This window comes from Varanus komodoensis, unplaced genomic scaffold, assembly GCF_004798865.1.
Source record: "Varanus komodoensis strain SLA01 unplaced genomic scaffold, ASM479886v1 scaffold17, whole genome shotgun sequence".
NCBI lineage: Eukaryota > Metazoa > Chordata > Lepidosauria > Squamata > Varanidae > Varanus > Varanus komodoensis.
This window is the reverse complement of record NW_025335505.1, coordinates 22,469,980-22,484,338: the sequence shown is the minus strand read 5'-3', so window position 1 is coordinate 22,484,338 and position 14,359 is coordinate 22,469,980. Positions and strand designations below refer to the sequence as shown.

Genomic DNA, 14,359 nt, shown 5'->3' with positions numbered 1-14,359 from the left:
AGTTTGGGCAATCCCAGATTTATAATTTTGATTATAAACTATGAATTGAAAAATGAACTAAAAATGGGTAGGTCTTGTTTCCAAATCCATGAATTGTTCAGAACAGTGTTGCAAGAGCAGTTTCTGTTGAAGGAAACAGCTGTGAGTACGTGGTGGCATCTTTACAGGATGGAAGAACAAATGGCGCAAACCAGCAAGCAGCACCAAGTTCTTCACAAAGCAGGGAAGGTTCCAGGTGTATGCAAAAGACATGGGCATGTTAGGAGCTTTTACCAGCTTTTATCTCCAGCATTCTTACATCTAGAATGAACTTTTCTTCAGCATTATTATGTTTGCCACTGTTGTCTTGCAATTGTTTTCTAGTTATCACTGTAAGTCCCTGCCCTCCTCCACCTTTCTTTTTAATGATCCAGCGCACCATCACTGGAGCAGGATGGTACTTGACTGATTAGTGGGAAGGATGCACTCATTCCTAAGACATTATCTCTTCAGGCTGCAGGTCAAAATGTTTTTGCATTCAGTAATATTCTCTACATGAGACTGCTCATCAGCCATGCACCCACTGTATCTACTTGTAGTTCCGTCATAGAATTGTGATCTGAACGCTGCAAAAGGCACATTTCCTTTCAAGGTATCACTGTGGGATAGCAGGCCATTGCAAATACACTGGAGGCTGTTATACTTTCCTTCACTTTCTGGATTAAATGCCAAATTTTCCTGATCACTTCAACTTGAGTGAAGCTGATAAATACCTCCTGCAGGAAAGCATGTGAGAACCCATTTGTTGTCTGAAGAGGTACAGCTGAAGTAAAGTATTACTAGTTCAAAAATAATTAATTAGTGGTAAAATTGTAGGGACAGCCTTCTGGCCTTATATTAACCATCTGACTTAAAAGGATAGACCATTCATATTATTATAGCTGCTTTTCCATTTTTTTATCAGAGTCACTTTTGCTTATTAATACTGCAGTGATTAGTTCATTAAACTACATAGATTCCTTCCCAGAATATTCTCTATTTATATATATCCTACTCTTACATGATGCTCCTAGTAGTCTTCTATCCAGGTTGCTGACCACATCCATAGCTTCACAGCATCAAGTAATGTTATTCCCAGACTGCTGACAGGGCGCTTTAATAAAGTCCAAAACTATAAAGTTACAAGCTAAATCTACAGTATAAATAATTGCATGATACATCCCTTTCTGCAAAACAACCAACTCTTAACATGTTGGCCTTGCTGCAAACAAGTAGATTTGATTTATTTGCTGCTGATTGTCTGAATTTTTAGCCTCCATTTTTTTCCTGTATTCATCTCTTGTTTATTACAGTTCAGCCCATTCCCATTTGTAACACTTGGATGTCTGCCATGCACTATTTGTTTACAGTAACAAGCATGGAAAAGCTTACTTCCTGACTACACTTCCAAAGTCTAAGGTGAAGTGTCTGGCAGGTGTGAAAAAACATAGCTCTTCCATTTGAACCTGTGCAATGTATTCCATATAAGGTCCCAGTCCTAAACTAACAAAGGAAAATTGGGCTATTGCCCAAGATAAAATATTAACACTTCATTAGGCTATGGTCTGGTTAAACTGCTCAAATCAGTTTATCCAACAGCAATTCATTTACTTATTTTAATTTTTTCTTGTATATTTTGTTACAGGAGAAATCAGAATGCAGCGAACAACTGAAGCTTTGAACGCTATGGTGGACTTCAGACTTGTATTCCTAGGAAGACTCTTTTTCACAACTTCCTTTTTTAGGTTTGTAAATATGTATACAGCTTTATTTAAGAAAATGGCTGGTAATTCGGGATTATTTATCAGCATCTTACATCTTCTACAGACAGGGCTCCCCTTTCCTGCTTTCAAGTAGAGCAGCAAAATAACTGTGTGTGTACCATAGCAGTGTCATGAGAAAGCAATAAGGAGGAAGGCAACTGGTACATCAGCGTTTGTGCTGTAGTTCTAGCTCAAAGACATGAGTTTTGTGTTAGTGCTTAGATTTTTATATCAGAGCCTGTGATCCACATCTATAGAGGATCGTGGGATTAGAGATTCGAAATTGCTCTGCCTTGGCCTTGACTTTGTGGCGTTGTGTTTCTAGAACTTGGCTCAGCAGACTTTCACTGATGTGGTTTTGCTGATGCAAGTGTCTTCTATTTGTGTATTGATGAGGAAGCAAGCAGAGGAAAATGCATAACTGAAGAGATGTATAACCAGAGAATGGCTTTCAAATGAGTCTGATGCCACTAAAGAGCCCTTGGCAAGTTACACCAAAGGTAGGGTGATGTTTGTTTGCCTTCTTGACCAACATCCAGCTGGGGTCATTGGTGGAGCTATGTGCAACTTTTGGGTTTCTGTTTATGTAGGAGTTGACAAATGTTTGTTTTGGTTTCATTCCACAGACTTCACACCCCTATGTTTCACTTTGCCATTTCATGTTGAGTGAAAAATAAAGAGATGTGTCTGGTTTGGGGTTAAAACCACAAATAACCACAGTCGTCTCTCTAGAGTCTACAGGAAAAGGGCAAGGTTCACTGGAAAAGGCTGGATGCACTGAGCTTTGGGAATGTTTCAAGGGAATATTGGTTGAGAAGTGACACTTGGAGTTGGCATGTTTTGGATTCATTTTTCTGAGGCCTGTATCACAGAGGTCACAGACTCTTCACCAAAAGTAACAAACAACAAAACTTGTTACACTTTACATTTCCTGTAAATTCTGTGCAACAGTTATTTTTTCATATTCATTCTAACAGTAGACCAACACTTTGGTAATGTTGCCTACACTCTTCTCTGATGAACTCTTTCCTTCCCACAGTATCCAGTTGTCACCTAGGTCTTGTGTACTGAGTTCTTTTTAAAACTTCGGAGAAACTGGAATATTTGCCAGTGTTCCATAACACCTATGTAATCGAGCCGGCAGCTAAGGCCTTATTGCAGCCAATTAAAACCAGAATGCATCCATTTGATAGCTACTAAGGTTTCCAAACTGTATTGCCTTCCTTTTTTCTCTTTCCTTGGTTGCATTTATCTGATTTAGGAAACAAATTGGGAAAACCATTGTTTCTTTGGTTATCTATTAAGTGATTTAATACTGATTCATCTCTCTGCATTCCTAACTGATTTTTCAAGCCTTGCTTTAACTTCACATATGCTTTATAGATATTAGTCAAGCCTACATTTAAATATGGGGCTGTCAGAATTTTGGGCTGCAATCCAATGCATAGCCATGAGAATCTGGAATGCAGGGGGATTTACTTTTGAGGAAATGCACACAGGATTGCTCTGTTAATGAGCAATTTGCTTTTTAACTAATTGATCAAGTGTATCTACTGATAATACTGTAGATGAATACTGAAACTCACTGTAGGTGCTTTGAGAAGTATAGGATTTGTAAGACAATGCAAAGGAACAAGATAGCATAATGGCTGAGAGTGTGAACTCTGTGCCCCAAAGTCATGAGTTTGTTTCCGAACCTATGTAAACATTAGGTAGCCTTAGCCAAGTCACCGTTTTGTGGGTTTCAACCTCTCATGTGCCATATGGGAGCAATTGACATACTTTCCATTGGGGACATGAGCTTCTGCCCTTTTTATACAGTCCCCTGCCACCCACAAAAGACTGCCACCAAAGTGCTGCCAATAAATAAATAAGGAGAGACATGAGCAACATACACTATGTTTTAATGGAAAATTGTGCTTCTCTGGGCCTTTGGGAACATGCATTTGCATTAAAATACCGAACCAGCCAGTCTCAACAAGGGTGCCCTTGGCTTCAACCCCACTGCTCAAATTCGCTTCTCACTGATTTGTCTACTCAGGTTTTAGCTGATTAAACTCTTGGTTAAAATATTCATCCCTAATTGCATAATATTCAGTATGCATGTATATTACTCTGCATACATATCTGAATTGTATCAGTAATATGCAGTGTGTGGTAGTTAAATAGTAAAATATATTCTTCTATCCACAGTTTTCATGTGTTGTCTGTATATAGATCCTGGTTTTTGTGTACTAACTAGTTTTGCATTTGGATCATGCGGAATCTGTGAAGTGTTCCTTATAGGACTGCATTAATTAGCATCCTTTTAACTCAAGAAAATGGAATGGAATGGAAAAAAAGCATTTGCAACCTTGGATACCTTTCTCTCCCCATTTTTATGTATATCTATCCCTCCTTTCCTTAATCCAAATTATTTGGGCATGTGCATGGCTTAGATGGCAATCACATTTGATTAAAATTTTGCTCGCCATGAGTAAAATTTCTAGCGGGCTTCAGAAATGTAGCTGCCCCATCTAGAATTAGTATCTCACAACATAACTCCCAGTTATATATCAAGGAAAGAAATCAAAGTAGGTCTTGTAGGGTTGGTTGCACAGTTTGTAAACAAGGGGAATGGAAAATGTGAAGCCATATGCTCTGTGACTTTGCACAACTATTGAAGCAAAACAAGTCTCCAAATGATGAACCGTTTGTCTGATGGTAGAATTATGTCAAAAACCTGTTTGGTAGCTAGTTACTTCCTTGTTACCAAACTCCCATAGGCGCACAGCAGGGGAAGTTAACTTATTGGAGAAGTGAGACCAAGCCACAGAGAGAGTTCTCAGGGTTTTAGTGGCAGTTTAAGGAAGGTACAAAGTTAATAAAGGAAATACAGTGAGATGTTATGTCTGTTGGGATAATAAGGTTTTCTTCCTGCATTACCTTGAAAAATTCACAGCACACACACTCTCTCTTAGTGTCTCTCTCTTTCCCGAGCACACACATATCATAACATCAGAATATGTCTTTGCAGTTTCCATTTTCAGGAACAAAAGCCACTTTATGCAAAATAAAGCAGAAGCATCTTGCCCTGATTATTTGTGTAGCATGCACAGTCTCTGGTAAACCCAACACTTGAGAAAATGATTAATGCTCCTTCTGTTTCATGATAGCAGCAGGACAAGTCTTACCTACATAATGAATCCAGCATGTGATGGAAATATGGGAAAGGAACAGCCTAGGTGAAGGTCTTATTTGTCAGAAATAAATTATTAAGAATGCAGTTTCAAATAGAGATTGCAGGGAGAGATAATGGTGCTGGGATTCCCCCCCCCCACCCCCCAACAGCAGTTTCAGGCTACAGAGACATGGTTCCTGCTTTTCAGGAATTTGCTTAAGTGGAATCAGCTTTGAATAATACAGCAAGAAGTAATATTACTGCCATCCAGCTAGTGTCTGTGGAACAGCATCCTTGATATCTCCTTACATTAGCACCAGCATGTACAAGCGAAGGTGCAAATATGATCCTGTGCACAGAAGGATATACGTGTATAATGCTCGCTTAAGGGAAATGTCTTCATAGCTACCCGAGAGGAGCGTTTGTTGGCTCAAGAGTAGTATTTGTTGATCCTGCTGTTGCTTCCATGAAATAGTTGACCATTTCAGCATCTGGCTGCCAGAGGGTCATGTGATTCCTCATGCAATGCTGGGCTTGTTGCAGTTTGGAAAAGAGAGCTCCTGGACAGTCACAGTGCACAGTGCAGAAATCAAAATCCAAAATGACAGAAATAAAGTTGTATTGTTCGTGGCTTGATTTATGGTGATTCCGTTTTAACTCTCCGTTTTGGGGGGTGGGGAGGGGGGCACTCCTGCTCTTTACTTCCTGCAGGATTCGAGCCACGCTGTTTGGAAGGAGCGATTTTGCCTTCTCTCAGAGCGATGACGCTGCACCACTTTCGGCATATCCTGCTTCCCCCACTTACCTGGGTGGTTGCTGCTGCTGCTGGGGTTACCACTGCCTGCCTGCGTTTCAACCTGGCTTGTACTATGGGAGAATTACTCATCGGCACGCTCCTGAAAAGGCACGGTGAAATCTGGGCAGTGCATTTTGTTGCTGCTGCTGCTGGAAAAGAAGACACGTCTGATGTAAGATTTATTTTTCTTTCCCCCCAGAGGGTAAAAATGTGAGTTAAAGGTTTGGGGAGCAAACGTTTAAAGAAGGACTGTGCCAGGTAGCCTGGTGTATCCAGTCTGGGCATCGACAGCAATGCAGGATGCATGGAAAAGGCGTCAGGAGGAAAAATCCAACCACTGCTGCTCAAAGGGATTATTATGAGGAAAGGCAAGGTGATGCAGTGCTTCACCTCAGAGGAGACTGTGATGGAGACGGATAAATAAAGCATCTGCTTGGTGTGCCTGTCAGGCAACAGCCATGGGAGGAAAGGAGTGGAAAGGAACAAGTCAGCAAATGACAAGAAAGAAGAAAGGCTGCGTACCGATTGATTGTCTGATTCTGGGTCTGCTCATTCCAGCAATGATGATGGCATAATTTTTGGAACCATGACTGGATAGAGGGACTCTGAGTTGTAGTCTGAGCACTCCCTAATGCGGTTACAGAGGAAACGAAAGGTGCATGTGGCTGGAAAGACACAAACACCCTGTGGGGGAAAAGAGAAGTGTATACTATGAATGTATGTCTGTATTTCTACATACGTGCAATGAGATAGAAAGGTCTCTGATTCAGGAATGCATAGGAAATCTGTCAGGCTGCTGAATCAGGCTTGGTTGTGTGTATTTTCAGTTACATACTATATACATGCTTTTCTGGAATAAGCGGCTGCCTTGTTTGAAACAGACACATTTGCAGACAAGATTCTGGAAAATCTCTCTCCCCACCCCCCTTAACACCTTGAAGCACTGCCTCTTCGGTATGGTCCAGGGAGGAACTGTGGGAGTTTTTTTATTTTAAATCTTTATAAACACAGCTGTACTTAGTCTACAGGGAGGAAAAAAAAATCTATACTGTAAATAGAAGTGTGGTCAGTCTAATCAAAATAAATTTTCCCAGATGACTTTTGTAGCCCAGCTGACAACTCCTCATTTTCAGATGCCTCGATGTTCCACCAAGATGAAAACAGCACTGTATTTGCACTGTTAATGTATTTTGATGTTAGCTTGTATTTTTCTTTTAAAAAGAGAGATCAGAGTCCCGCTTAAAAGGGAAAAAAGCACAGTGCTCATTTCAGCACGGAAATGTTCTAACATGTTCATTGGTGGCATAAATTTCTGCTATTGCATGCAGCCAGGGGCAGCTGGGTGGGGAAGAAATAGGATTTGCTTTCTCTCCCCTTTAAAGAAAAGCAGGATAGCATAGGGGCAAACATATTTAAGAATGCGGACCCTGCTGCATGGTCCTATCTGTGTAATGGGCCAGATTAATTGAAAGAAAACCCATGATGCAGGTAAATACAGGAAGCTTGAGAGATTTTATTTATTTGTTTTTCACCAGCTGCCTATTTGGCATATGCATACATGCACACATGTGTGCTCAAAGCCAGAAAGTAGGAGTGTATCCAGGGGGATTTCTCATAGTCACAGCGAGATCACCTGAAACAATTTATTACTAAAGAAATACTGTCTGTTAGATTATATCTGGGCCAGTTGGTGAAGAAATGCCACTTCCTGTTTGCTTTAACGTGGAAAAGTGGAATTAGGAAAATACATTGTGCTCTGCAGGGGAGCTACACCTCTTCCGGATACATGATGGTTCCAGCTCAGACTCAGGAATTTTAAGAGGAGAGAGCTGGGGGGGAGGGGGAGGAAGAGAGAGGGAGACACTCCCGTTACTCATCGACCAGCAAAAAGTCAGCAGCTTGTAATTAGCAGATCATGGTTACATCAGCAACCATATCTTTCCAAGAATAACTGTGATGCATGCCACAAAGTGAGGAAGATAGTCATAACCTAGTTATCAAGCTTGGTTCAAACAAGGGCGAATGGATTAATGACTATGCTGTGTTCATCAATCAGAAATGCATGGATTACATGGCATGGGGCTTGCTGAGTTCTGCATAGTTGTGGGCTGATTTAGCAAGTTGCCTGTGGAAGTGAATGAGGGTGGGGGCAGAGTTTCAGAACAAAATGTATGAACTTTTAAAAATGTGCAGACTGATTGCTCTTAGCAAATGCCTTTACTTTTTCAGGCTCATTTAGCACACACACAGCCGCCTGACATGACACATCATAGCTGCAAATTAAGGCGAAAAGGGCAAGTGTGGAAGGGATGTTTTCATGCAAAGAAAATGCAGAAACTGCATTTTCTTACCGAGTTAGAAAGTCTCGGATTCTGTTGCTGTTTTTCTGTGCTCTCTGGGAGTAGTGTGATATAGCTGTAGCATATAGTAAGCTGTTTCTGTTTCACGGTGGAGATGGGGTCAGATTTGATGAATTCTGTACAGCACCTTAATGCCAAAGCAAATCCTGCAAAGCTTTCTTGGTAACATTTCAGGAGCTGAGCCTGACTGGGACATAGTCTGTTTTAGATCTGCATTTGCAGTCCTGCCACATGCAAGCCGGGATGAGGACGTGGGAGGCGCCTAATCTGTGATTTGCCTTTTCCAGGCGCCTTTCATGCAGCTCTTTCCTGGCTTTCATCCGCAAGCCTTTGCAACGTGTGGTTTGTGTTTTTCTACTTCTGTTCTTTGCTGCTCAAATTGCTCAGAGCCTCTTTTGGTTTCCCAGATTCCCTGCAGATGTCAGCCTCAGTTCAGCTCTTGTTTATTTAGCTCCTTAATAATATGCCCAAAATAGACTGCATTGTGCAAACATGTATATTTTGGGCTGGGAAAATGCGTGTTTGTTTGGAGGAGAGGTCTGTGCATTACATGAAGCCAATAGCTCTTTTGTATCACATGTGATGCAGTTTAAACATACTTTAATTACTTGAACGTCACAAAAGCTGATGTTCTGCCACGCCTGCAACTAGGGTGACCAATGTGTATCGCATGTTAGGATCCAGAAAAGGCTTATACCGTGCACCCATTCGGGTGGAAGGATTTTGTCGGGTCTGTGTGCAGGAGCCGAAACAGCTGGTCTTTAATGCGGGACCCCTCTGTAGAGTGAAATGTCAGTCGCCACGAATGGCTGCCTGATTAAAGCAGCCCCTCGCCGGGTCCTCCATCCAACAGCCATGCTTGCAGCAGAATAATTTAGCCCGATTTGATTGCGCTGTATCAGGGTAGTATGTCATTGTGTCGCCAGGCAATTGAGGTTATTATGGGGCAGGGCTGACAGACGGGACAGTGGGGTTACTAGACCGTGGCATTTTTAGAAATACAGGCCTGACCTACTTAGAGTTATTCTTGCTGGCTGGCTGGCAGGCAGCGGCGTGGTGCATGCAGCTTCCTGATAGGCTGCTGCTGTTGCTAGGGGGAATTAGCATGAATTTTTCCACATGCAGTCTCTGTGATTGAATGATAAAAGCTGACTGGAATTAAAGAGATTCAGTTCAGTATTATGTAGATTTATCTCCCTTATTTCTCTTTCTGGAAACATAGAAAGAAGGAGCAAAAAAGACTGCTTATTCTTTGACCCATTTTTTTCCTGTTCAGAGAAAGGCAAAATCTTGTACTATTTTGGTCTCTGAAATGATACTACAGAGAGTTATTTAAGATCACAAAATGTTTTGTGTAGGAGAACTGCTTTCTCCTCTGCTTTGCACAGCAGCATTTTGAGACAGGCATTTCTCCAATCTCTTTTGCTTTAAAGGAGAACAAAAGTGTGTTTGGGGTGGGTCTGTCTGTATTGTTCCTCTGTGCTGATTTTTTTTGTCGTTGTCGCTGTTGTTTTTAAGAAACAAAAAAAATAAGTGGGGTGCTGAGTTTTGAAGGCAGCTTCGTATGGCAGCTTTTCTTACATGATAAAATCCTTAGTTATGTTTAGTGTTACTCTATTAATACTGTGATTTCTCTCTTAATGCAGAAAGACACATGGAATTTCTGCAATGTTGCATTTAAAACTGAGCTTAGATGGGGATCTGATGGCTACAAGCATACCTTTATTTTAGATGCATCCTCTGCAGATTCCAGTCCATTTAATGCATTTTCCATTGTCTCTGGATTTAAAGACATCTTTAAATGTTCACATTGGAAGATACTTAGTTACAGGGTAGGGAGTGTGTGTGTAAGTGTAAATGGTGTATATATGGAAGGTTATTTTTTATCCCCCTGTTCCCCCTTTACAGCTTATCTATGTCTGATTTTGTGATACATTACAGACTTTTTATAACAAAATGCAAGATTATAAAAGCTTGTAGCAAAAGTTAGTAAATGAAATGAGGAGGCAATCAGTCAAACATTAAAACAGTCTTGAGACTTCCTTGACAAATTCCAAATCAACATTTATTGCTTTATGCAGTTCAATTATACAGTTTGAAAATTAAAAAGGCTTTTCTGGCTGTCTGCTTCTCCATGTATATACCTGCTTTTTCTGATTAAAGAACTACTATTCTTTCTAAGTGACATTGTGGTTGCAACAACAAAAGAACCCAACATTAAAAAGAAAAGAAGGAACTATCCTTGAAAAATCATTACAGAATGTGGATTGTATTTTTGGCCTTGCAGAGGGCTCAGAATTGCCAGCAAAAAGTCAGAGCTGATTTCAGGTGGAGAAGGAATTGCACACACACATGCATTCACAAAACACAATTTTGTGCTCATTTTTGCTGCCTCAAGTGTCATTGGCTGTGGGACCTGAAAGGTTTTCAGAGAGCTACCCTTGGAAATTTAAGGCTGAGAGGAGAGCAAGTTCTTGGGCTAGAAGGTGCTTGAAGGGGTGCCAAAAGTTCAATCTGGAAAGGAGGACTCATGTCTTGTTGGGTTCAGAGTCCTCTTCAACATGATTTTGAGTCAAGAGCCATGATAGGAGCCATGGGGAACATGACTTCCTCTGTGCATCTTTATGCTAACTTGCCATTAAGCCAAGGTATTCTAAATACAGAAGTGTGCACTCTGAGCACACACAGTGTCTCATCTCAGCTTGCACTGGAAGACACTAGAAAGCTTTTCGGCTGAGCAATTTGCGGCAAGACATTTCTGCAAGTCCTCCTTAAGTTACTAATTAAAGCTTTCAAGGGGTGTTGAGAACAATGTTAAAATGATTTAAAGAATAACAAGCATTGAACGCAGAGCACTGAAAACCTTGAAATGAGTAAAACCAGCTATCAGCCTTTCAAAGTCAAAAATGTGAACAGGGGAGAAATGTCTTTACCACCCACCAGATATTAAGCAATGGCGAAGCCAATATAATGCTGCTAGACAAATCTGTGATAGCATTGTCCCATATTCCCACCAATGTAGCCTCTTACATTTGTGGCCGTGTGGGTATAGATTGTAAACAATGGACAGATTCATATGGCAGAGGTGGTGTTTCAGACATCCTAGCCATAAGCTGTTTAAGGCTTTATAGAGAAAGCGCATGCATGAATAACATGCAGTAACATGACTTGGATCTGACTGGAAGCCAATGCAACTGATGTAGGACCAGTGTAATATTGTTACAGAAGCCAGAAGGCAATTTGCCTGTAGCATTTCGTACAAGCTGCAGTGTCCCAATACTCTTGAAGGGGCAGCACCACATAGCGCATGTTGCAGTCATCCTGTCTAACCTTTCCCACAATGGGCCATGGTCAGAAAGCCAGCAAATAGTATAATGATGTTAACAGGGAAAATTGCTTCAAATGATTTAATCAGGTAATCCATTAAACTAATGCAAATCACATGCTCACTCTCTCCCCCCAGCCTAAACCTCATGGAAACAAAAATGTAGGATCACCAGACAGGAAGAATTCCTTCCCAGCCCCACATAAGGTGATGGTCCCAGCCAAAGTGTAAGTGAAACATTGTGTGTGTGTCATTAATAGATCTCAGGCTTCCCTTGTCAGCCTGAACCTTACCAATATTTGCAGACTATGAGTAAGATTTAATGAAATTTCACTAAGGTCACTGGACAGGCCACCAGATTGCAGTACATGGAGACGAGAAGACTGTGCCCTTTTCTCTACAGTTAACATTGCTTGCATCTGCCATCTGTATGATTACAGCTATGTCTGTGGTCCTGCAGATTTGCCAAGCAGCCAGAGAGGCCTGGTCCCCTTTACTGGGAATTCTCTACCTTTTCTTCCTGGAACTCTGCTATTGACTTCTGCAGAAGGCAATTATGTGACTGGATGTGGGAGGAAACAGAAGCAAACCTTGATACTGTTGGGCCATTGAGGTTTATCAGACAGGGAAATTAATGGCATCCTGGATCAATCACTGTATTGGGAGCAAAAATGTGTATGTTTATGTTCCTTAATGACCTTTTCATTTCCCTGAGGTAGCTAATTACAAAGCAAACTGGAAGACCTGAAGGCTTGGAAGTCACAATAAAAGTTACAGTGTACTCTAGTGTGTGTAATGATAACCAATAAGCTTAGTTACACCATAGCATTGGAACAATAACTTACTTGCACTGCTGCAAATCGCATCAGATAAGAAAAGTGGGGGGAATACTAGGGTCTTTTTCTTCCCTTTTTTATAAGTCAACCCCCCCACAACCCCGCCCCCACACACACTTATAGAAATGTAGGTTTTCTGGATTTTATTTGGCCCTTGCTGATTCAGCTTCAGCATACAGCTCTAGTGTGTTTTTATGATGGATGCTGTAAGAACTGTGTGTGTGTGTGTGTGTGTGTGTGTGTGTGTGTGTGTGTATGTACTGTCTTTCTGTTTTTATTTGAATGGTTTCATATAAGAGTAAATTTATTTGCAAACCTGATTTTTTTCATTGAAATTGTAGCTGCTGCTCTGTAGACTGGAAAACAGATGTAAGAAATTGTGATATTGATCATTTTGCAATTTCTCTCAATGAAAAGGCATGTGCTGAAACAGTGTAAACTGAAAGATGAAGGTTCCCCCCGTGTGTATGAGTGTGTGTGTGTTTACTGCATGCTGAAGACTTTACATAGTGGCAAATTAAAAAAAAACTGTGGCTACAAAAACTGTTCTGCAGAGATAATGAAGAGCTTTGGGAAGCCACCTTTGCCTCTGAGATTTTACATTTAAACATGATTTAATTTATTTATTTGCCTAATATCTATTGACAACCTTTTTTATTCTTAGCAGGAAAGTAAGAGGATGGGGCCAATACTAAACAAAATTGATAATGACATTGTAGGTGATTATTATTTTCTCATTGATCAGTAAAACAGTAAGTTCTTATGAGATGAAGCTCAGAATTTCATAGGTGTGGTTTTAAAAAAGCAAGTACTTATTGCTCAAATCCTGAACATGTGCAAAATGAAGTATAACATTTCACATCCCATCACAAAAGCAATTGCAGAGTACAAATCAGTGACTTCAGCAAGTGAAACAAATGGTACTTACTTTTCTGTAGTGTATCTTGAGGGAAAGAGGATACAAAACCTGTTGGATTTGAAATATGTTTAAAATGTTTTCCCCATTTCTTAAAATTTCTGAAAAATGTAAGTTGAATGGCAGCTGCTGTGTCAGCTACATACCACGTGAATTGGCCTTGCTGTTAATTCCTAGGCATGTTGACTTCTTGACTTCAGGGGCTTTTTTCCAATGCTAGATGTGAAATGATCCTGTAACTTGTGCTATGCAGATGTCTTTTTAAACATTTTGCTCTTCTGGTGTGAAGTTGTTTCACAAAGATTATGGCATGTGGATTTTACAGTAACTAAAATTGGAGTTTAAAAGTCTGCATTTTTTCTAATGCTCAAACAAGAGAAACCAATTCTCATTGAGTTTTAGCTATACCTGCAGCCTACAAAAATATCTAGAACTGATTTTGCAGAAATCCTAAATATCATTCTGGATTACTGTTTAGAAGCTCAGCTGGTACAGCCTGAGAAGTCCCTCCGTACATTTTACACCAGCTTTTAGGATCTGGGTTGGCTCACTAGTTTTCCAGGCACAACTCAAGGAGCTGGCTTTGATCACAAAAATTCTAATGGCTTGTTCTTTACATAACCAAATTCAGCCTTGACTATATGTCATGCTTTAGTTTATGTTTTATTGACTGTTACCACAGAGAGCTCTAAGATCAAACAAGAGTACATTCTTGTTTCTTTAATATGTGTGTGCCTAATTGACAAAAGGACACACTTCTTCACATAGTCTGAAATTGCTGCCGCAAGATGTAACAATGCTTAACAACTTGAATGGCTTGAAAAGGGGTTTGGACAAATTTATAAAAATAAGTCTACTAATCAAAATGGCTATGCATTTGCTCTCTTACTGGAGGTATAGCACGCCTCTGAAATCAGTTGCTGCTGAGTCCATTAAGGAGAGCACTGCTACTTCTGGGCTTCCAACAGATTATTGACTGGCCAATGGAACAGAATGTTGAACTAGGTGGCCCTTTAATCTGATCCTTCAGGATTGCTCTTAGGTTTTTTATCATGCAACAAGGTATTGCATAGCGGTCTTTCCCCAAAAAGAATATAGTTTTCTAAACAGAGCCTAAGTGCTTTCTAGAAAGACCTTATCTGGCTTTCAGTACCTGTGGATTTTGCCCAAAGGTGTTATTAATGG

At 40.5% G+C, this 14,359-nt stretch overlaps 1 long non-coding RNA gene across 5 annotated transcripts in view; it reads left to right on the top strand.

The window, feature by feature from the left end:
* LOC123021566 overlaps nt 1–13,508 on the top strand; it is a 255,000-nt gene extending 241,492 nt beyond the window's left edge. For all 5 annotated transcript variants that reach the window (XR_006414343.1, XR_006414345.1, XR_006414342.1 and 2 more), the window contains 3 exons: nt 1,664–1,763; nt 2,107–2,281; nt 5,623–13,508. This is a non-coding gene — a long non-coding RNA (uncharacterized LOC123021566). The remainder of the gene's footprint in view (nt 1–1,663; nt 1,764–2,106; nt 2,282–5,622) is intronic.
* The last annotated feature ends 851 nt before the right edge of the window (nt 13,509–14,359 follow it).